A 22,636-nucleotide genomic window follows, 5' to 3' on the forward strand; every position below is an offset into this window, starting at 1 on the left:
GTTCCTGTATACCCACCGAGCTATGATGGTTTTACCCACTAGGGTAGATACTGAAAAGGGCTCTACTAAAATTTTAGGATTGATTTCAAAATCGCCTGTTGTGTAAGTGGTAACAAAAGACAAGGATGCATCTGGGTCTAGCAAAGCGTAAACATGAACATGAAAAATCTGTAATGTACCAGTAATGAAATCAGGAGAATTTTCCTAATCCTGTCGAGTTTGGAGAGTATAGAGTCTGTTTGGGCGTTGCCCACTAATAGCACTGGAAGTAGCACCCTGCTAGTTTCGGCAACCGGACTGATCTGTGGAACGATTTTGCTGACCCTATTAAGTGGACTGAGGACAATATCTGGCTCTATGGCCTGGCTTACCACAACCAAAACAAACATCACTACCGGCTCTGCAAACACCTTGGTGGTTCTTACATAAGTTTGACTTAGGGGATTAGTTCGGGAATTTCTGACACTGCCCTGAGATTTAGAGCCGGGTGCTCTATCTCTGAACTTAGGAGCTGGAGCACTTGCTGAAGACTGAACTGGAGCTGATGATTTGGGATAAACTTGGGAATGATTTTCTCTCTCTGATTTGGGCTGAGCAAAATTGAAACTACCTGATCTTGCTCTCTTATTCTGCCTCTCCCTAGACTTAACCTTTTTCTTCTCTATTTGCTGAGCATGGGTCATGAGCCTGGATAAAGTCATACCACTATTTAGGATCACAGATCTACACTTATTTACCATGCTATCATTTACTCCTGACACGAACTTGCTTATCTTACCCCTGTTTTTTGCAACCACATGAGGGGCATATTTGGCTAGCTGAATAAATTTAAGAGAATACTCCCTAATCATCATATTTCCCTACCTGAGGTTAATAAACTCAAGAACTTTGGCCTCCCCCAGCTCTTGGGGAAAGAATCTATCTAAGAATGCCGTGAAAAATTCCTTCTACTCTATAGGACCTGCATCCTCTAACCTCTCAGACTTCCACTATTTGTACCAAGTGTGAGCAACATCCTATAACTAGTATGCGGCTAACTTGGTGCTTTGAATAGAAGTAACTCCCATGATGTCAATGACCTTCTGGACTTGGTCAATGAAATCCTGAGGGTCTTCATCAGACTTAGATTGGAAAAAAGATGGAAGGTTTATTTGGGTGAAGTATCGAATTCTAGCTGCTACAGAATTGACCACTGGATTGGTTGGAATAACTGGTGGCCATTTATTCTGTGCTTCCACAAACTGAGCAAGTGTGGTGAGTATGGCTCTAAACTCTGCATGAGAAATATGCTCGCCCAAAGGGTCTTCGGGCTAAGGAACTGGCTGGTTTCTTTTCTTTGGAGACATATTTTGAAATAAGAGAAGAAAAAATTAGATAGAGAGTTTAAATAGAGATTATACTCACTAGCACGACATGAATACTGAAAGAAGGGAAACTGTTCCTAAAAATCTCATAGCCTCCTGTACATAAATATGGCGCGCAACACACCCATGCACAAGACTCTACTAGATGCGGCTTTTAGACTTCCTAGGACTCTATTGAACCTTAGGCTCTGATACCAAGTTTGTAACACCCTAATTTTTCTAAACCAAAGTGCTACACGGTGCTTATGACCCCGAGGACCACAAGCTAACCCAGACTGATATCTGTAATTATACACTAGAATATATATTATAATAATGTAGAAAACATGAGCACGTAGCTCATAAGGTTCAACTGAATAAAGAATCTGGTAAAATAACATCCATATAGGTGAAAGATACCTAAAACAACTGAAAACTAAATCAAATCTGAACTAAATCTGAAAGCCCCTAACACTGTCTGAGTAAGGAGTTGAAGGAACAGGTGTCCAACTAACTCTGTAAACTGATCGCTAATTGAAATAATAAATGAATAAATCAAATCATATCATCCTCGAATGAAGAGGACTCACTGTAACTCTATATATTGGAATGCGACTACTACTATTGGTCTAGAACTCATGTCTCTAAACCTAGGGTGTAACATAAAGAGAAAGCACCATAGTGCGAATGTGTCAGTACAACTGGAGTACTGAGTATACGAGTGAGATAGGCTAAACATAAATAGGGTTACATGTATGAACAATGTTAACTAACTGACTGATATGAATGTAAGAGTGCAAACATGTATACATAGAAACTGAGATCGTGGGTGCATGATAGCTAAATTTGTACGCTAATAGTCATGCATGGGTGACTGTGTCTAATAGTCATGCATCTAATGGAACTATCTGAGTTCCGTACTATAACTGAATTTGACTGTATCTAACAGTCCTGGAATACTGGTATCTGAAGAACTGTCTAAGTTCTTTTACTGAGACTGAGTCTAAAACTATGGGAGATAGTTTTTTAACCGACATGCCCTAATAATGCATATAGCTAAGTTGGGGTCCAATCTCTACCTCGACTGGAGAGGTGCCAATACTGTGCCACTGGTAAGGATAGTTGTGAGTGACCCTTATATGATAGGTACTCAAATGAGAACGGTGGGAACCCTAAACTAACAGGTTAAGCCACCTTATCAACCCTAGTCTGACAGTTTAAGATGTCTCAACCTACGCTGGCTACGTAGTTCTGGAACACAAGTATGACTGCTAAGAATCACACCCTAAACTGGCAGGTGAGTTCCCATCCTTGGGTTTACTCGGTGCTAAATTCTACTCCTATCTGAAGAGACTGAACATGATGTAACTGATTGTACATGGACTGAGTAACTAACTTCCATTGACTGATGGAATAACACTACTATCTGAGATTTTACTGAGATCATGAGATTTTTGAGGTTTTCTGCGTCACATGACTGACTGAGTTCTATAAATTATGGCTTGACTGAGATGATCATGATGACATGGCATGGCTCTAGGCAGACAACTATTTTTTTTGGGTACAAATACCCTCAGGACTCGATGGAAGGAAACTGATACACATGACATGACTTGGTCATAAGATTTGAGTCCATAATTCATAATATTGTACATAAGGGATTTCATACTAAGCATGGTTATCAACAATGTATTGCATGGAAAGGATTTCATGTCATATGGAAGTACTTACAAGACCATAATATCATGTTCATTGCATAATCATACTTGCAACACATATCAATAGCATGGAAGTTCATGTGGAATCATCATAAGAGTTGACATAGCTTGTCATTTAAATACTATGGGGTCATGGGAACATTAATTTTTATCATTTTAGGCATTTTAACAAACACCTTGCATGGACACTTTGGGTCATAGGTTTTCTCAATAATTTTAATCATCTTGAACCACCCAAATTCATGGGTTTTAACTACAAGTATGCATACATCATGAATGTCAACTTAAATTAATATCTTGAAGCATAGACAATGATCATTAACATGAACAACATCACATAACAACAAGGAAATCAAAGTTTCTTATTTAAAAGCATGGTTCTTGAACTCTTTGAATGAAAGGGGTCCATAGATGAACACTATGCATACCTGACTCAGGATTCTTGAAATTTTTGAACTTGAAGGTTTTGAAATCCTTTGATTCTTGAAAAGGATTAGGTTTTGTTCTTATATATTAAATTTAGAGAGAAACCCTAGTTTTTTTTGTTTCTGAAATAATAATGAGCAAAATGGCTGAATTCGGACTTACCTTGGTATACGTAGATGAGTTTTAAGTGACCAGAATATTCCTATTAAAATGACCTAGAAATAAACTGAACGTGGTGTGTGATGGTCCGACTGGCGGTCTGTCAGACACTTGATGGTCTGTCACTTAGCCCATCAGACGTGGACTAGAAATGGGGTTCACTGGATAAATGTTGACAGCCTGAATGACGGTCCATCACAACTTTAACGGTCCATCAACTCATCCGTCAGTCCTTATCCAGTATGCGGATGAAATACCTTGGCTATGATGGTCAAAGTGACAGTCCGTAACTTATGTGGTGGTCTATCTACTTGGCCATCATACCTGGGCATTTCCGATAGTTCTAAGTAAAACGTCCATAACTTCTTCGTCTGATGTTGGATTTGGAAAAAATTGGTACCGTTGGAAAGCTAACTCAATTTCCCACATGATAGAAAGTGAAAATATAAGAAATACCATATGTAAAAGGATAGGTTTGCATTTAAAGTAAGTTGTAGCATCCTTGAGATGATTTCTATCTAGGAAAAAGGCACAGGTATTAGACCACCCCACTGACATTTTTTGTACCCACTATTAGACTCACAATACATATAAACTCACACCGTCACTCTTACAAGAATACACAGATTCACACAATACACTATTCATATATATACACACACACTAGAATAGGGTAGTAAGAGAGAAAACAAAGAGAAAATCAAGGGAGAACCGAGATAGATAAAAGGGATTGAGAGAGAGATTGCATGAGATAGAGAGGGAGATTAAGAGGGATACAAAGAGAGAACAAGATGTATGAGAGAGAGAGAGAATAAATGGATATTGAATTAGACTTTTCAGGAAAGAAATCATCTAAAAATGTTGAAACCTTGACTGATTCGCAATTCCTATTATTTTCATAGCTCGTCGGAGCTCCGGTGAAACAATAACAACAAAATAGTTCCCTTAGGTACAGAAATTCATGGATATTATGGGAGTGAAAAACAGTGAGAGTGATGAGTTAGCTACCTATCAGCTACAAGATGTAGCTCATACATGGTTTAAGCAGTGAAAAGAAGATAGGGGCACGGATGCAGAGCCCATAGAATGGGAAGAGTTTGCTACTGCTTTTATTGATAGATTCTTTTCCTTAGTGCTAAGAGAAGTCAAGGTGTTAGATTTCATTAATCTCAGGAAAGGAAGCATGAGTGTGAAAGAGTATTCCCTCAATTTTACTCAGTTAGCCAGGTATGCTCCATATGTAGTAGTAGACAGTAGGTCTTAGATGAGAAAGTTCATATCTGGGGGTCAGAGAGTGTGGTTAAGAAGTGCAGAACTATCATGTTGATAAAAAATATGGACATATCCAAGCTCATGGTCAATTCTTAGCAAATAGTAGAGGCTAAGAATAAGGAGAGTAGGGAAAAAGAAAGCTAGAATAGGTAGCTTCAATTACACTCAGCCTAAGTTAGAAGGTGGTAACCGTTTCCAATTCTATCCAAAGTATTCAGTTCCAACTCCGTGCTCATCCAGTTCTCTAGTACCTAAGTTTAGAAATAGTTACAAAGATAGGGCGCCAGGATCTAAATCTCAGGTAGTGTCAACAGTGCTCAAACAAATCGTCTTTGTTAGAAATGTGGCAGAAACCACTAGGGTGTCTATAGAGCTGGCAGTGATGTATGTTTTGGGTGCAGCAAGACAGGCCATAGAATTAGAGATTATCCTCAGTCAGGTTCTTAGGGTCAGTAAAATTATTCCTCAGCTCAGTCCAGCTACCCAAATCAGTAGGGTGCCACTTCTATGACACCAGTGGGTAGCGCCCAAACAAGCTTTATGTGCTTCAGTCTAGACTAGATCAAGAAAGTTCTCTGGATACAGTCACTGGTACATTACAGATCTTTTATTTACATGTTTATGCCTTATTAGATCCAAGAGATTCTCTATCTTTTGTAACTCCTTTCATAGCATTCAATTTTAAGGCCAGACCAGAAGTCTTAACAAAATCCTTCTCAGTCTCTACCACAGTGGGTTAGTCTATCATTGCCCAGTGGGTATATAGGAACTGTCTGGTTATGATATCTCAGAAAGTCACTTCAGCAGACTTAGTAGAGTTAGAGATGATGAATTTTGACATCATTCTTGGCATGGATTGGCTCCATTCATGCTATGCCTAATTTGATTATAGAAATTGAATTGTTCATTTTCAATTTCCAAATGAACCAATCTTTGAATGGAGAGGTATAACTACAACGCTTAAGGGTTAGTTGACTTCATACTTTAGAGTGAGAAAAATGATATCCAAGGGATGTGTCTATTATCTTATCCATTTCAAAGACTCTAGGTCAGAGACTCATAGTATTGAGTCAATTCCAGTAGTAAAAGAATTCCCATATGTGTTTCTCAAAGATCTTCCTAGAGTTCATCTCGTAAGGGAAATTAACTTTGGAATAGACCTTCTTCTAAATACTCAGCCTATTCCACCGTACAGAATGGCACCAACTGGACTCAGAGAGTTAAAGGAATAGTTAAAGGACCTTTTAGACAAGGGATTCATCAGACCCAACAATTTCTTGTGGGGAACACCAGTTTTATTCGTGTGTAAGAAAGACAGTTCACTCAGGATATGTCTAGACTACCATTAGTTGAACAAATTCATAGTCAAGAACAAATACCCACTTCCTAGAATTGATTAATTATTTAACCAACTTTAGGGAGACAATTACTTTTCTAAGATAGACCTCAGATCAAGCTATCATCAGCTCAGAGTTAGAGAATGTGACATTCCAAAAATAGCTTTCCAAACCCGGTATAGTCACTTTGAATGTCTACTCAGGTCGTTTGGTCTTACAAATGCCCTAGCCGCTTTTATGGACTTAATGAATCGCGTGTTCAAGCAGTACTTGGATATGTTCATTGTAGTCTTCATCGATGACATTATTGTCTATTCCTAAAGTGAGAATAATCACGCCGATTACCTCAAGATAGTAGTTCAGACTCTCAGATCCCTTTAGTTGTTCGCCAATTTTAGTAAGTGCGAATTTTGGATAAGGACAGTAGCATTCCTTGGTCATATTATTTCTGGTGATGGTATTAGAGTTGATCCTCTAAAGACTGAGGTAGTGAGAAACTGGCCTAGACCTATTTCCCCAACATATATCAGAATTTTTTTTGGTTTAGCTGGCTATTACCATCGGTTTGATGAAACTTTTTTATCTATTACATCCCCCATGTCCAAATTGACTCAGAAGAAAGTTAAGTTTCAGTGGTCAGATTCTTGTGAGTAGAGTTTGCAGGAGTTAAAGACTCGACTCACCTCAGCCCTAGTTTTGACTCTACCAGATAGTTTAGATGGGTTTGTTATGCACTATGATGCATACAGAGTAGGTTTGTGTTGTGTCCTCATGTAGAGAGGTAAGGTCATAGTCTATGACTCTAGATAGCTTAAGCCCCATAAGAAGAATTACCCTACCCATAATCTTGAGTTAGTAGCTATAGTGTTTTCCTTAAAGATCTAGAGGCACTATTTGTATGAGGTGTATGTTGATGTGTTCACATATCACAAAATCTTGCAGTATGTGTTGTCTCAAAAATATTTGAATTTGCAACAGAGAAGGAGGTTAGAGTTGTTGTAGAATTATGATATGAGTGTTCTATATCATTCGGGCAAGGATAACATAGTGGCTGATGCTCTTAGTAGGTTGTTTATGGTTAGTGTTGCTCGTGTTGAGAATGGTAAGAAGAAGTTAGTTCAGGAAGTTCACCAGCTTGCCAGACTAGGTGTCCGCTTAGTTAATCCAGCAGAGGGTAGTGTGTGGGTGCAGAATAGTTCAAAATTATTTCTTGTTTCCAAAGTAAAGGAAAAACAAGACAGAGATCCCAGCCTAGTTAAGTTAAAAGATTCAGTAAGATATCAGAAAGTAGAGGTTTTATCCCAAAAGGGAGATGGTGTGTTGTGTGGCCAAGGTTGGTTATGCATGCCTGTAACACCCCGTAAAAGTCGTGTATGGTTTAGCCTTTATTAGAGTGCTCTTAGACTTAAGAACTTGAAAATTTTTCTAAGTGTAATGAGGACTTAGAGTCATTTTAGCTGGCAATCTTCGGGATACAAATTTTCAACCTTTTCGACCTCTGTTTTTAGATTTTCAAGTTGCGTTACAATCAAAAAAGCTCATAGTACATCTCAGATAAGTTTCAGAAGTTTTTGGAATGCATAAGGCTGCGTTTGGATTTCAAAGCAGTAGCAAAACGCATAGCCTGTTGCCCAGTTTTCAGCATTTCAGGGTCAACTTCAAATGATCATAACTCTCTGGATATAATGAACTGGGAGAGTTGCTACCTATCAAATGAAAGTTCTTTGCATTTTCTTCTTAATGAATCTAGTTTAATCCAAATCCAACATCTGATTAAGGAGTTATACCCGTTTTACTTTAGATTATCAGTTTGTCAACTGAGGAACAGTTTCGACTTTGTTTGTTTTCTTAGGGTTATTTTAGTCATTTCACCTTACCCAAATTTTGTCTGTACCACTAGATTTAGCCCCCAATTCATCAAAATATAATCCTTTTCTCAAATTTTCTCTCAAGAACACCCCTTAGGGTTTCAAAAAAAATTTTCAAATAACTCAAGATTCAACCATGGGTTTTGGAAGATAATTGGAGATTTGGAATCCCCACATCGTAGGCTTCAAGGATCATCTCTCAATTTCTTAAATAGAGGTATGCGGGGTTTTCCTAAATTCTCATGGGCATAGAAATCATGTTTTAAGAAATGGGTTTTTGAATTCATGTACATATTCATATTTTAGAAACTTTAAATGATACTGTTTTATCCTTTTGGCTTTCCCCCAAAGTGACTTGAAAATTATATGTATATGTATATATGTATTTTGCCTTGAAATATGAATTGAGAGCACGATTTACATGAAATCCCTTTCTTGATGTAATTTTCCCATGTTTCACATGATATAGATTGTTTTGAAATACCTCTTAAAAAATCATGATATGAAATGCTTTGACTTTGCTATATTTGGAATACGATTTTGAACACGAAAGAGAGAGTTGTAAATGTTGAATATACATATAATGAAAGAGTGCATGGTTTTTCCAAGAGCACATGACCACCATATGTTTGATGAAAGTTTTTGCATGGTTTTGACTTGAGTTTTGGAACATGAAATTTTTTATGTAAATTACATGTTTGGGTGGTCTAAAGCTACACTTTTATGAAAGATCATGCTTAATGAATTATGGCTCAGAAATAAGACTTGCAAGTCTTGGTATGACGCTACCAACGCAGACAAATGCTATAACAGATACAGACTAGTTCAGAAATCAGATTTTATCAAACTTTCATGATTAAGAAATTTTAGAATGATACATGTTCAGAAAAGGTTAAAAATTTGGCATAAAGAGATGTTAGGTGGTCCCCAAAGAAGGCGTGAGTTCAAATAACTCATTATCCAAAATCATGATTTGTCGATCTGGGTATATTATTATACGCTGGCTTAAGTGTCGTGTGGCATATCAGACTCAAACACTCCAACCCTTGCAACACACTTGGGTTGGGGGCTTTCCTACCGAGTCAATGGTGGATTTCATATAGCTCGTGGAATATAAGACTTGTAGGGGAATGCCACATAACTCAGAAGTAATATAAAGATCAGAAATTGTTTTGACAAGAATGTCTTATGATTTTTGAATGATGCCCATGTGTTTTCAGAAGCTATTTTATACGTGATGTGTTGATGAACACTGCTCTCATCTATTATATATATGTTCAAATACTTTACTTTGGATTGCTTCACGTGCTAGTATATTTGTGCTGACCCCCCCTCCTTTGAAGTTTTGAGACATAGTCTAGGGGTCCAAATAAATAGTAGATATTTCAGATCGCAGAGCAGATTGTGCAGGGGTGAGCCTTCTATATTCCAAAAGTCCTATTTACTTTCAGATATTTATCTTTAGTCATGTTTTGATCTATTGGGGCCTTGTCCCAGTTTTCAGATAGTTTTATTTAGTTCATAGTAGAGATTTTGCAGACTGAGTCAGACATTATTATTATCCAGATATATTTTGGATTTCAATTTTTTAGTATTATGATCATATTTAGACTGACCATGTTTCCATATTAGATTTCTATTTCTGCATTATCTTTTATTATATGAATGTTATGCATGCTTACTAGATAGACAGAGGGCATCTCGGGCCTTCACGATTCGAGAATGCTCATCACGGCCAGGGCCCTGATTTGGGTTGTGACAAACTTGGTATCAAAGCACGGTTCATGCTCCTAGGATCTCTGCAAAATCGCATCGGGTAGAGTCTTATTTATGGGTGTGTAGCGCGCCACACTTATAAGTAGGGGACTATTAGGCATTTAGGAATGTCTCTCTTTCTTCATGTTCTAGTTCATGCAATAGAGACAAAATGTTCCTCTTTCATACTCTAATTTGTGCAATGGTGTCGCCCATACGAAAGTAAAAAGTCATCCCAAATTCTTTCCTTACTCTAATGTCCTCAGATATGTCTCATTGTTGAGGTGATTCAAGTGAAGAAGTTTAGAATCTAAATGGTATGGTCCTTTCTAATTGAACCATATAAGAGTTAAAATTTGTGCAAGGACTTGAGAAGAGTCAGTTAGTGCTTCAGTATGTATTGATTCCAATGTAAACATTGATCCTGATGGAATCGTGCTTTTCATCTTGAGGTATTAATTGCATTTAGTCCCCTTCAAATTTATGTTACAAATGTCTTACTTAAGGGGGGATGATGTGTAGTAGAATGTTAGAACTGTATTTCCACCTAAATAGTAGTATGCATTAAAGTGTTGTTATCATGACCTATTGATAGTGTAATTATACCAAGAAGTTGGTGATGTGAAGTCACAAAGTTAGAAGTCAGAGTGAGGGTCACTTTTGTGTAAATGAATATTTTAGTTGAATAACTAAATTTCGAGAATGATTTACCCCCTTATGGTGATAGACTAATGTGGTAACTTGTAGCATGTGTGGGTGATATGGTAGTCCATAGAGGAAGTGTTTGACTCTGATTTTATTTATACAGATTAAGATGTGTATTCTTAGTTCATTGGATGTTGCGTATTAAATTTCTATCTAATGTAATCTTGTCATCAAGGTCTTGTTGAAAAAAGTAAAGTCTAGTGAAGTCGTGTGGGGCTCTTTCAATTCACTAGCATAGTTGACTCGTCATTCATCTCATTTCCTTGTTCAAAATACAAAATCAAAGTCTACTGAAGCCGTGTAAGGCCTATTTCGATTCACTAGCAACTTGTTGTTCTTGTGTTGGTTTAATATATGTATAGCTGAATTTGTTTTCATGAGATTGAGTTGGTAAAGAGGTGATTCGTCCTTATGTGTTAGTTTAGTAGAAGGTAGAGAAGGAGTTGTTAGTTAGGGTGATTTATCGATTGCTTGAAGTGTGAAAATGGCTATATTAGCCAGTAAGTTGTAAGTATAAACTCATGGTTGTTTGTGGAATTTGAAGGTAGTCTAAATGTATGCTTGGGGTAAGTAAGCGTGATGTGAGAAGCCGTATAAGTAAATAAGATTTTATGGGGTTATAATATAAGATTAATGTCGATCATGTCTGTTATGTGACTTTACCCCTTGACCTTCTTTTCCTTGGTATTTGTAAACTAGTACTACTTGTGAGAAGGTATGTAGTAGATTTTTGAGGTATAGTAGTAATGTCATAAAGGTGCTTTGGTCGTGGATAGTATCTAGATAAAATCAGGTATTTGGGGTAGAATGTCCCAATTTGATGGACTAGTAAATTATGTTGTATTCTTATGGGTGGTATTTACTGAATAAAACAAGTATGAGCTGATGCCTATGATGCCTTACAACATGTATTTATAGTACCTAAATGTCCCTAAGTCAACAAGGTACAACAATGCAAGCTATACAATTATCAACTACAAGCTGAAAATCTGAAAATCCTGCACATGCATGCTGAAATTTCTGCACATGCATGCCAACCTTTGTGGACCTTTTAAAGCTGGAAAATCTGCACTTTCATACCAGCCTGTGTGAACTTCCTAAAGTCTAATAAATGTGCTGCCAGCCTATTTTGACCATCTAGAAGATGCTGGAACGTTGGCAGCAATGCGGGGCATTTATCGAAGCCTTGCCGAGCTCGAAAATGCACCCAAATAGTCCGAAACATGCCCAAAACGTGAGGAGTTTAATGGGTTGTGACTTTGAGCATCACAATGTGGTTGTAAAAATAGTGACTTAAGATTAATAATGTATGTTTTGTACGAATTATGTATAAGGTTGGGTTGTAAATCATGTTTAGCACTAGACATTAAGTTTGGACAATTGATGTCCATGAAGGTGGATGTGATGATTTCTTGGTTAATGATACTAGTTTTATGGAAGTAATCTAATAGTCTTGAATGGTGTATGCAAGAGCCTAAGTTTATTTGATTCGTAGTGAAGTATGATGTTGCATATATAATGTAGAAGTATGCCTAAGGTGATCTGAGGTTGCGGTATTTTCTAAGACTATTACACGTTTTGTGTGACGAGTGGTACCGTTGAGTTGCTAGGTGGAGAAAGACTAGTTAGATGGTATATGGTGTTCTAAATAGCCAAGTTAAGGAGTTTTGATTGATAGTGTTGAGCCTTTTTATATGATCTTGATTCACATAGTAGAGAGATGTAAGTTTGGAGTCGCGATATTGGTAGGCTATGTCGGAAGTAGTATGATTCATTGAAGGCTTGGTGATATCCATGTTGAGTGCTAGATTCTAAGTTTGAGTTTTTGAAGGTTGAACTAATAGAAATAAGAGTTAAAGCACTAAAGGGTGTGCACTCCGACTATGGGGATACTCATAAAGACCCGAAGTTAGTAAGTGTGCTAGTATTATATGATGACTGCTGGGTCTATAGAATGATAAAGTGTATCTCAGAAGGTAGTATTAACAGTGGCTTTTCCACTTTTAGGTGTAGTCATTCGGGTTAAGTGCCATGATATGTGTGTATAGTAGTTTTCCAGATCGCAGAGTGCAGTGAGTGTACTTCAGTTTAAAGTCTAGTAAGGGATCTCCCAAACTTAATATGATGTCTTGAAGCTAAGGGGGAGATGATAGAGCGAATAACCAAGTCAGGCTTTCAGATTCTAGGCGTGATGTCTTGATGATACAGAACGTCAGAAAGTGAGGGGGACACTCAACCCATTCTTATCTCAGTATTTTTTTCCAGTTATCCCAACATCTACTCATGCCTTACGTTTCAGTCCAATGATCAAAATTCGTGTTCATGCTTATGATAGAGAATCATGTACTCTTCAAGTTCCAAAATGAGAAGTTTCAGTTCATTCAGTAGTCAGAATCCCATTCCATAAGTTATGAACTCCAAATTGAGGTCATGTAGCTCATGATTCATGTACTCACACTTTATAGTATGCTTGTTTTAGATAAGGCCATAAGTGTGAAGTAAGATCTTGGGCCAAGTTTTTGATATATGTGATGGCTTGTGAAAATTTGTGTGTGTATGTTCTTGGGGTAGCGCGTGGGAGTTATATTAATAGTGGTTTAGAGAAAATGTGAAGTGTGTCTTCATGGGTGTTTTCCTTGAAGTTCATATGAGGTTATAAAGATAGGCTTGAATGACATGTTGGGATTTTATTGAAGGGACGCAATATGTGCTAGTGAATCTATAGTACGAGTTCAGAGTTAGTCATTAATGTGGGAAGACATGATATGCTTAGGGTGTGAACTTTAAAAAGATATGGAAGATTGAATCATATTGTTTAGACTAGTATCATGGTATGACGTATTGTATTTTTGTGATTTGGAGTTAGGCTTGATCGCAGTGAAAGGATTTAAGCTACTATAGACATTGTAGAAAGAGCTATCAATGCCCATATGAGAATTATAAGTTGAATGGAATGAATATGGCATTTAAGGGAAATAGTATAGTTAAGGGAGTATTAAAGAAGTGTGCTAAGCTTGAAAAACAAGAAGTTACATTGTCCAAGATCTTTTGCTCCATAATGCTATTAGAATTTCTTTAGATATAATGTTGAAGAGATACTCCCGTTGAATATAAGTTTCCGGTGTATTTCAGTCTAGCAGTCAGGCAGACAAGTTACAGTGATTTTCCACCTTTTCACCCAATCCTGCCATCCAAAGTCTCATGCATATGACCATCCCAAGAGATAATATATTTCATCCTATGTTGCGAATTCAGTTCAGTCAAAGCATCATATTTCAGATTCAGCTCAGTTCATAAGTGTTCAGTGCATAATCTCAAATACTTCCAAGTATTTTAGCCCAGTTAGTTAATACCCTGGTATGATCTAAGTCTTGATGCCTCATGATTTGTAATTGGATAAGTTATCACTTCTCAATTCAATATGTATGATTGCATCATGAACACTTCAAGGGAATCCTAAACTCTTAGCATGAATCATCTTCTTGAAGCAAGTAAGGTCAAGTCAACTCAGAATTCAGTTTTGTGATAGAAGTTTAAATGTTTCAGATCAGTTATATACTTTCTTAGAAGACACATCATGTCAGCGTCATTCTATACCTTTGAGCTTCAACATTTCCAATCCATTATTCGGGGACTGGGAGAGCTTCAAACGATCATAACTTTCTGAATATAATGATCTGGGAGAGCTGCTACCTATCAAATGAAAGCTCTTTGAGTTTTCTTTCCAATACAACTAGTTTCATCCAAATCCAACATTTGAGTAAGGAGTTATACCCGTTTTATTTCATCCTGCCAATTTATCAACTGAGGGACAATTTTGACTTTGTTTGTTTTCTTAGGGGCATTTTAGTCATTTCAACTCTCTCAAATTTCATCTATAACACCATATTTAGCCCCCAATTCATCAAAATATAATCCTTTTCTCAAATTTTCTCTCAAGAACACCCCTTAGGGTTTCAAAAAATTATCCCAAATAACTCAAGATTCAACCATGGGTTTTGGAAGATAATTCAAGATTTGGAATCCCCACATCGTAGGCTTCAAGGATCATCCTCAATTTCTTAAATAGAGGTACGCGGGGTTTTCTTAAATTATCATGGGCATAGAAATCATGTTTTAAGAAAGGGGTTTTTAAATTCATGTACATATTCATGTTTTAGAAGCTTTAAATGATATTGTTTTAGCCTTTTGGCTTTCCCCCAAAGCGACTTGAAAATTATATGTATATGTATATATGTATTTTGCCTTGAAATATGGATTGAGAGCACGATTTACATGAAATCCCTTTCTTGATGTAATTTTCCCATGTTTCACATGATATAGATTATTTTGAAATACGTCTTGAAAAAATCATGATATGAAATGCTTTGACTTTTCTATGTTTGGAATACGATTTTGAACACGAAAGAGATGGTTGTAAATATTTAATATACATATAATGAAAGAGTACATGGTTTTTCCAAGAGCACATCCAAGAGCACATGACCACCATATGTTTGATGAAAGTTTTTTTTTGCATGGTTTTGACTTGAGTTTCAGAAAATGAAATCTTTTATGCAAATTACATGTTTTGGTGGTCTGAAACTACACTATTATGAAAGATCATGCTTAATACATTATGGCTCAGAAATAAGACTCGCAAGTCTTGGTATGATGCTACCAACTCAGACAAATGCTATAACAGATACAGACTAGTTCAGAAATTAGATTTTATCAGACTTTCATGATTAAGAAATTTCAGAATGATACATGTTTAAAAAAGGTTAAAAATTGGGCATAAAGAGATGTTAGGTGATTCCCGAAGAGGGCGTGAGTTCAGACAAATCATTGCCCAAAACCATAATTTGTCAATCCGGGTATATTATTATACGCTGGCTTAAGTGTCTTGTGGGGTATCAGAGTCAGATACTCTAACCTTTGTGGCACACTTGGGTTGGGGGCTTCCCCGCCGAGTCAATGGTAGATTTCATATAGCCCGTGGAATATCATACTTGTATGGGAGTGCCACCTAACTCAGAAGTAATACAAAGATTAGAAATTGTTTTGACAAGAATGTCTTATGATTTTTGAATGATGCCCATGTGTTTTCAGAAGCTGTTTTATACGTGATGTGTCGATGAAAATTTCTCTCATCTATTATATATATGTTCAAATACTTTATTTTGGATTGTTTTGCATTCTAGTACATTTGTGCTGACTCCCCCCCTCCTTCCATATTTTGAGACGCAGTCAAGGGGTCAAGATAAATAGTAGATATTTCAGATCACAGAGCAAATTGTGCATGGGTGAGCCTTCTATATTCCAGAAGGCTTGTTTACTTTTAGATATTTATCTTTAGTCATGTTTTGGTCTACTGGGGGCCTTGTCCCAGTTTTCAGACAGTTTTGTTTAGTTCATAGTAGAGATTTCGCAGACTGAGTCAGACATTATTATTATCCAAATATATTTTGGATTTTAATTTTTTAGTATTATGATCACATTCAGACTGACCATGTTTCCGTATTAGATTTCTATTTCCGTATTATCTTTTATTATATGAATGTTGTGCATGATTTCCAGATAAACAAAGGGCGTCCTGGACCTTCATGGTTTGGGAATAATCGTCATGGCTAGGGCCTCGGTTCGGGTCATGACAATGCCAGGTATAGATAACTCGAGGCAACAAATTCTTGTAGAAACATATGGTGTGCATTACTCTATTCATCCAGGGGCCACTAATATGTACCGTGATTTGCGAGAGATCTACTGTTGGACTGGGATGAATAAGGATAATGTAGAGTTTATACCAAAGTGCTCTACGTGTTAGCAGGTTAAGATTGAGCACCAAAATCCTAGTGGGTCCATGCAGGAGTTCATTATTTCCACATGGAAATGGGAAGAAATGGACATGGACTTTGTGATGGGTTTGCCTCGTACCCGCCTTTAGCATGATTCTATTTGGGTCGTTGTAGACAGGATGACTAAATCATCTCATTTCTTACCAGTCCATACCTTCTATTTAGCCAAGGATTATGCCAAACTCTATATCAGAGAGTTGGTCAGGTTACACGGAGTCCCAATGTCTATCATCTCAAATAGAGGTGCCCAATTTACCTCTCATTTCTGAAAAGCATTCCAAAAGGGTCTTGGTACCTAAGTTTACCTCAATACCATTTTTCACACTCAGATAGATGGTTAAGCAGAAAGGACTATTCAGACTCTAGAAGATATGTTAAGAGCCTGAGTTGTTGATTGTAAAGGTAGTTGGGATGACCACTTGCCTTTGATCAAATTTACATATAATAACAGCTGTCACTCCAGTATTCAGATGGCTCCCTTTGAGGCTCTTTTATGGTAGGAGATGTAGATTTTCAATTAGTTGGTTTAAGGTGGGTGAGGCCAAAGTGGTAGGGCCTGATTTAGTGTTTGATACCTTGGAGAAGGTTCAGTTGATCAGATAAAGGCTTAGGGCAGCCCAAAGTCAAAAAAACTATATACAGATGTGAGAAAAAAGGATCTCAACTTTGAGATTGGTGATTTTGTGTTCTTGAAAATCTCTCCCATGAAGAGGGTGAATAGTTTTGAAAATAGGGAAAGCTCAGTCCTTGATATATCGATCCTTACAGAATTCTCAGCCATTTTTGAAAGGTTGCTTACGAGCTTGAGTTCCATTCAGATCTACCTTTAGTACATCCAATATTCCATGTCTCCTTACTAAAGAAATGTATTGGACACCCAGAAGTCATAGTTCCCTTAGAGAGCGTAGATATTCAGAATGATCTATCTTTCAAACTGGTTCCAATCTAAATTCTCAATCATCAGATTCACAGATTGAGGAACAAAGAAGTTACCTTGGTCAAAGTTCTTTGGCGAAATCAGTCCGTTGTAGAAGATACTTGGGAAGAAGAAGATGATATGCAGACCAAGTATCCTCACCTCTTCTCTTAAAACTTAGATTCATCTTAAGGTAGTAGTCTTCCTTAGATTAACTCATTTCCACGTTCAGTTATAGTTAATAATTTGGTATTCAATACCATTACATATCATCCTCATGACAGTCATGCATTCATAAATTAGTTTAGCTAGCCTTGTACTCATGAATCATATATGCATGTTTAGTATATATAAACTCAGTCTATCAGTGTTTCTTAGCTTAATCAGTCTCATTTGAGGATGAATGTTCCTAAGGGGGAGATATTCGAATACCCTGTATTTCCCTAGCTCTTTTTAACTCTTAGTATATGAGTATTCCTATATAATATTGTTAAAAATATTCATAATTTTTCAGTTTAGATCTTACCATTGCGTAGGAAATTCAGTTAGCATTCCAACAATATAAAATTTGCTAAATCTAATAACCGGGTAAGAAGTTATAGCATATTTTGTAAAATAACATGCCACCTCGTGCAGCACCGCATCCTGGAGACCAGCCAAATGACAATTGTCAGTTTTCAATAAGTGAACATGATAATCCCAACTTGCGGAGTAGTTCTAGTTCCCAATTGACATTTTTCAGTGAAGCTGCACGATAACGACGCGTTGCGCTAAGGCCCAATTTCAGAATTGTCAAATTCTAGTGAGGCTCCACATAGTGCCACGTTGCGCAATGGGTGAATTTCACGCTCATCGATTTTACACAGTTCCAGTCAAATACTGGTGGCTCACTGCGATGCCACCGCGTCGCGATGAAACACAAAATTGAGATTTTTTAGTGATGAATTTTAATAACTTTCCAGGGGTAAATTGGTATTTTCCCCTGTCTTAATCAGTAATAAGCACGAAATTAAGCCCTAAAAGAGCACTAATTGCTCGTTATTTCATTATTCACTCACTTTCTCTCAAGATTAAGTTATTCTCTTTCAAATTAACAAAACCCTAGCTTCAAGAAATCAAGAACAGTTCTCAAGAAAACCTCCAAAACCTTAAAGAATTAATCTTCTCAGGTATGTTAGGTGTTCATCCTGGGTTTTCTTTCACCCATGGAGTCCATGAACCCTATTTAAACATATAAGTTTATATGTTTATAATTTCTATGCATGAAATTGATTGTATTAATAATTCATGATATTAATTGGGTTTCAATCCATGATTTAAATAGCAAATTTCATGAAATTAAATAACAAGTGTGAATAATATGTGATTTTTATGATAAACCCTTGAATTTACAATTGATTATTGTATCCATGATGTTTATGTGTTGACTATTATTATGTGAAATAACCATGCTTCCTAAGTGTTTGCTAAAATGCCTATGAGAATTGTAGTGAAATCATGATATGTCATTATGTGATCCTTTTCATGTACAAGCTCATGTATATCAGGTGTTTGACTAAATTCCTAAATGAATGTATTGTTAACAGGCAAGTATTGTTATGCTTTTATGGTCCTGCTATGCTTTACTTTCATTGTTATCGAGTCCTGGGGTATTCAATACCCAAAAAACTAGTTGTTTACCTAGAGCTACTGTAGTTACAAAATAGTCTTAGTAATGTCATGAATAGTAGTACTGAGTCAGTTATAGAACTCAGTAAAATTTGGTATTAGTCCAGTTTAGCTCAGTAATCAGTTTCTTCATTTGGGAGTAGGATTCAGCAATAAGTGAATCCAAGGATGGGGGTTCACCTGCCAGTAGAGGGTGTGATCCTTAGAAGTAGTCCTTGCATTCTAGAACTATGTATACAACGTTGGTTGAGATATCAACCTGCAAGGTGAGTGTTGATAAGGTGTTTTACCTGCCAGTTGAGGGTATTACCATTCTCATTTAGGGCACCTACCAGATAAGTGTGAATCTTTAGTTTGTCCATACTTGTGGCATAGTATTGACATCCTTCAAACTGGGGTTACAATATGAATCCCAGTTACCTTATTTGGGGCATGTCATTTAGATGATTACCTCCCACAGTTTTAGTTTTTGTCTTAGTATAGAACTCAGTTCCGTTCTACAAAATTAGGACTGTCAGATACGGTCAATCAATCATCAGTAATTTCATCATTAGTAATTTTAGATATCAGTACAGTACACACATATATGCATCGTATTGCATACTAAGTATTTACAAAAGTTTCAGTTATCCATGTACTCTTATATTGAGTTACTCTATATTATTTAGTCTATTACTGTTCATGCATAGAAACCCTTGCATTTAGAATTACCTTATCTAGCATACAGTATATTTCACATATTGACACATACTTTTTCTTTGCGCTATGATGTCTCACGTCATAGGTTCGGGCACTCAGGTTCCTGACTGTGCATAGACAGATTCAGATAGTAGCAGTAGATTCAGTAGTGAGTCCTCATCTATTGAGGATATGTTTTTACATCTTTATTTTATTATTTTTATTAGCTTAGTATTTTAGTAGTAGGAGTTAGTTGGGGGATTGTCCCATCAACTCCACTTTCAGACATTTCAATTAGAGGGTTTTCAGACTAGACTAGTTCAGACAATATTCAGATTTCAGATATTATTAGCAGATGTTATATTTATCAGTATTCACATTATGAACCGTATGGTATTTCAGCCTAATTTCTGCATTATTTTAGTATTATTATTTAGTGCTCACAGCAGGTACTAGTCATGGTTTAGCTTGTGGTCCTTCGAGATTATTAGCACCGTGTGGTATCTGGGGTGCAGACTCGGGGCATTACAGTATCCTTGTTTTCATGATTTCTTTAACCCTTTTAGATGTGTAATTTGGTGGAGGTCCAAGAATTTAAGTGAAAGTCAAAAAAGGGTTAGAACCTTCTATTCTAGCTCCTAGATCCATCTTAGCCTTCTTGACTTTTATTTGCCTCTATTTTTATTTTTACGCACACTAATTATACTTTTTCTCTAGTTGAAGCAGAAAAGGAGAAAGCTATGTTGCTCCTTTTTAGTTGGATAAACACTTTGACTTGTAGATCTGATTTCAATACCATCACTTTTTGCGGGTAACCTTTTTTCCTTTTTGTTGACTGATGTAGCTTAGGCTAGGTAGCATTCTCACAATTATTTTTTCATAAAGTGAGAAAATAATTGTTTCTAAATATAATAACTATGAGATATTATGGCTTTTGATTTCGGTCTTGTCATTTTTTGTTATTGTTGTTCATAACTTTCTTTGTTTTAACTTTAGCTGTTGGTATTTGCATCTTTTTTGTTGTTACAATCCTCCTTCCCATGCTAGGTGGTTGATTAATGATTGCCACTATTGCAATTCTATATGGTTGTTGACTGTGATTGTGATATATTCAGCTAGTTGGTTCGATTTCCTGAAAATGTGATTGATGTATATGTAGAAATGCCTCATTACTTCCCATATATCTTCAATTCTCTTTATTATCCCTCAAAGTAGTCTTTATTACCCAATAATAATCCTTTTGTGACTTAATGAATTAGTCTCAAACATGATGTTCTTGAACTCTTTTTCACTAAAATACAATAAAGTCTTCCAAACATCCCTTAATTTGGCCTTCATTGGTAATAATTTCTATGTGTTATACTTCTGAGTATATTAAATCTTTATTTTTTTGTCTAACACAGAAATCATAAAAACCATGCCTTGGATTTTCTTAACTAGAACCATTAGTATTATTCTTCACTCACCTATTTTTGGGCTTTATCCACTTCACTATGTAGTGAAGTGTCTGTTTGTAATGTTGAAGCATATCAAACATTCCTTCCCAATGAAAATAGACTCCTCCCGACCATGGTTATTATGCCTTTATGAGGTGAACTATTTGTTGACTGATGTTACATTTGGTTTAAAGATATTTCTTTCCCGTGTCTTCTTGTATTCCGTTTCATCCATAATTCCCAAATTATTATTGATAGTATTGCCCTTAAAATATGTTGTAGGTTTGGATTTTCCTTATTCCCACTATTTTAAAATGAGTTGTTGCAAAATCAACCTTTCGATATCAAAACCTACCTAACAAGTAAATTACTTCCTTCGCCTTTGGGCTATGGAAGTTGTTACTAGTAAATGTAATATGGTATCCTCTTCCCAAGTTTCACACTAAGAATTTCTGAAATAATTTGTATCTTTATTCTTCTAAGATTTTCATCAGTGACAATTATTGTAACGCCCCGAATCTGGTACCCAAAATGCAACACATTGCTCATGACCCAGAAGGACCCCAAGCTAAACCAGAACTGATATCTATACCTGAACACTGCATAATATATTGTATAAATGTGGAAATAAAGGTTGAAAGGCCATAAGGTTCAAAACTGATAAAACATAACATCTAAAAATTGAAACAAAACTGTCTAAACATAATGTAGTATGAAAAGCCTTTAAAACTGAACTGTCTGAATAAGGAGTTGATGGGATATGTCCCCAACTAGCTCCAACTACTGAAATAAACTATGTAATTAAGAAATAAAGTAATGGTCATGTCCTCGAAGGATGAGGACTCACTGCTAACTCTGGCTGCTGAAACTGGAATGCTACTGATGCTTTGGAGCTCATGCTTCTAAACCTATGGTATAGAATAAAACACCATAGCATAAATATGTCAGTACAATTGAATGTACTGGTATTCATGTGAGGTAGATTGAATGCAAATGGTTCAAACACATGAACAATGCTAACTAATTGTATAACATGAATATGAGAATACATGCATGAATAAGAGACTATAACTGAATTTGTGAAGGTACTGACTACTGAGTCTGATTACTAATAACATGAGTTATTGATAACTGATATAACTGATACTGAGCAATTGTATCTGATAGTCTAAGTTATGATGGAACTAGTTGATTTTCGTACTTTGCTGAGTTGACTGTATTTGACAGTCCTGAAGTTTGAAGAACTATTTGAGTTCTTTTACTAAGACTGAGACTATTGGAAGTAGTCATCTATCCTACAAGCCCTAAATAACTCATTATATCTCAGTTCGGGTCTAATCTATAACCCCAATTGGAAGGGTGTCAATACCGTGCCACTGGTAAAAACAAGCTATGTGTGACCCTCATCTGGCAGTGTCCCCAAAATAGAATGGTGGGACCCTCATCTGACAGTGTTTATCCACCTCATCAACACTCATCTATGAGTTTTGATGCCTCATCCTATGTTGGATACATAGT

Source organism: Capsicum annuum, chromosome 7 (genome assembly GCF_002878395.1).
Source record: "Capsicum annuum cultivar UCD-10X-F1 chromosome 7, UCD10Xv1.1, whole genome shotgun sequence".
In the NCBI taxonomy this organism is placed as follows: domain Eukaryota; kingdom Viridiplantae; phylum Streptophyta; class Magnoliopsida; order Solanales; family Solanaceae; genus Capsicum; species Capsicum annuum.